Raw genomic sequence first — 3,029 nt, forward strand, 5'->3', positions numbered from 1 at the left:
CTAACGCCCCTACTGTGAAAATAAGTGCATTAGCCTCAATGCCTCCATTCTCATATGGTGCGCGCAGGATGATGAACTCTTTTCCACCCCTTCAGATATGGGTGGTGAAGATTTTAAACTAATAACTTCTGCAGGTCAGGTGTCCACATGAAAGCTATCATCTGAAGAATTTGTTGGAGATCTAAGGAAATTGTTTGATTGGACTCAAGCTAAAATTCATGAAATGATAACATTTCACACACCCTCAAATTTACTGTTTATGATGAAATACTTATCTGATGAAATTCATATCATATTCTTCAAGTCTTAAGCATATGAGATGGTAAGCTCTACTAATTCATCTACAGGATGACAAACCCAAGAATACAGAGTGGGTTCTTGACAGTGGTTGCACAACTCACATGACTCGTGATAAAAGCTTGTTGATGAATATGCCACTGACTCCATCAACACTGAAGCAAATCACTTATGTTGATAAAGGTAAAAGCAACGTGTTGGGACTTGGCAAAGTGGCTATCTCCAAGGACAGGCACAAGGACAAAGTCATGCTTGTCAAATCCCTTGGGTTTAACCGCATGTCAGTCTCAATGCTTTGATATGGTCGTTATCTTTGGAAAATACAGATGCGTAGTCATCATGGAGTCTGACAAGTCCAAAGTCTTCGAAGGCTTTGGGAGAAGAGATTTGTACATTGTTGACTTTTCTATAGGTCCTCAACCAGCCACATGCTTACTAGCAAAAACCTCAGAAGGCTACCTATGGCATCGACGTCAAGGTCGTGCACGCATGAGGAATTTGCACACGTTGGCGAAGAAGAAGCATGGCATTGGCATCGAATCCATCAAAATACTCAAGGACCATCTCTGCGGTGCTTGTGGATGTGGAAAAATAACCAGATCCAAACACCCTTCAAAGACTATCTTGACTACTACTCGTCCGTTTGAATTGCTTCACATGGATCTATTTGGACCTACTCATCATGCTACTCTAGCCAATGCAGCATCTTTATATGGTTTTGTCATCGTTAATGAATATTCTCGCTATACTTGGGTACACATCATTTTTATAAAAATGAAGTGCAGGAAGTCTTCAAACGATTTTCTTCAAGGGCCTCAACGAACTTCGATGTTAAGACCAAACACATCACGAGTGATAATGGGACATAATTCAAAAATACTGGTCTTGATGATTATCTTGATGAACTTGGTATAACTCACGAATTATCTGCTCCTTATACTCCTCAACAGGATGGCGTCGTTGAACACAAAAGCAAGACCCTGGTTGAAATGGCACGGACTATGCTTGGAGAATATCAGACTCCTTGTCGTTTCTGACCTCAAGCCATCAACACTGCTTGCCACATCATCAACAGGGTATATATTCCCAAATTCCTCAATAAAACCTCATATGAACTCCTCACTAACAAGAAACCCAATGTAAGTTATTTCAACGTCTTCGGTGCAAAATGCTGGATTAGAGATCCTCACCATATCTCAAAGTTTGCACCTAAAGCACATGAGGGTTTTATGCTTGGTTATGGAAAGGTCTCGCACACGTACAAAGTCTTCAACACCTATCACAACAAGGTTTTTGAAACTGTAGATGTGCATTTTGATGAAACTAATGGCTCGCAAAGAGAGCAACTGCCTCCTGTGCCAGACAAATTACCTCCAGAGGAAGCCATCAAGCTCAAGGCAACTGAGGATATCATTCCTAGTGAGGAACAACCCCTTGTTGAAGAAGTCGTGCCCAACACTGAGGAAATTCAAGCAGGTGCACCTGAGGAAAATGCTACAGATCAAATTCCTCAAACCAACCAAACTCATCAACCAGCTCATCCGAGGATTGCAAATGAAGTTGAAGTTGACAAAATCCACGATGACATCAATGCGTCAGGTCCTCTCACTCGCTCAAAATCTTCACATTTAGTTAACTTTGTGGGCATTCCTCTTTTGTGTCTATCACAGAACCCTCAAAAGTTGATGAAGCTTTCATGGAACCTGAGTGGATTCAAGTCATGCAAGATGAACTTCTTCAGTTCAAGCTCAATGACGTGTGGGAACTCGTCAAACAACCAGATCCTCGCAAGCACAATATCATCGGCACCAAGTGGATCTACCGAAACAAGCAAGATGAGGATGGTTAGGTAGTGAGGAATAAGGCACAACTTCTAGTCCAAGGCTACACATAGGTTGAAGGAATTGACTTTGATGAAACTTTTGCACCTGTTGCTAGACTTGAAGCTATTTGAATATTACTTGCTTATTCTAATAATCACAATATTACTCTATATCAGATGGATGTGAAAAGTGCATTCCTCAATGGTAAGCTTGAGCAAGAAGTATATGTTGCTCAGCCTCTAGGTTTTGAAGATGTGAAGCATCCAGACAAAGGCTTCAAACTCAAAAAGGCACTTTATGGCCTCAAGCAAGCCCCTCGGGCGTGGTATGATACATTGAAGGAATTCCTCATGAAGAAAGGCTTCTAACCTAGTTCACTTGATCCTACTCTTTTCACAAAATCCTATGACAATGAACTATTTTTGTGCCAAATATATGTCGACGGCATTATTTTCTGTTGTACTAACAAACGTTACAGTGATGAATTTGCCTACATGATGAGTGAAGAATATCAAATGTCTATGATGGGGGAGCTGGAATTCTTCTTAGGTCTGCAAATTCGTCAACAACGGAATGGCATCTTCATGTCTCAGGAGAAATACCTCAAGGACGTTATGAGGAAATTCAACATGCATGAATGCAAAGTCGTCAAGATTCCTATGCCTACCAGCGGCCACCTCTGCACTGACGAACAAGGTAAAGATTTTGATCAGCAGGTACATCGCTCTATAATTGGCTCTTTATTGTACCTATCTCCATCTAGGCCAGATATTCTGCTTAGTGTTTGCATGTGTGCTCGTTTTCAAGGAAAACCGAAGGAATCACACCATAAGGCTGTGAAAAACATTCTTCGATACTTAACTTAGACACCAACACTAGGATTATGGTACCCCAAGGGCTCAAATCTTC

This window comes from Hordeum vulgare, chromosome 7H, assembly GCF_904849725.1.
Source record: "Hordeum vulgare subsp. vulgare chromosome 7H, MorexV3_pseudomolecules_assembly, whole genome shotgun sequence".
Lineage (NCBI taxonomy): Eukaryota > Viridiplantae > Streptophyta > Magnoliopsida > Poales > Poaceae > Hordeum > Hordeum vulgare.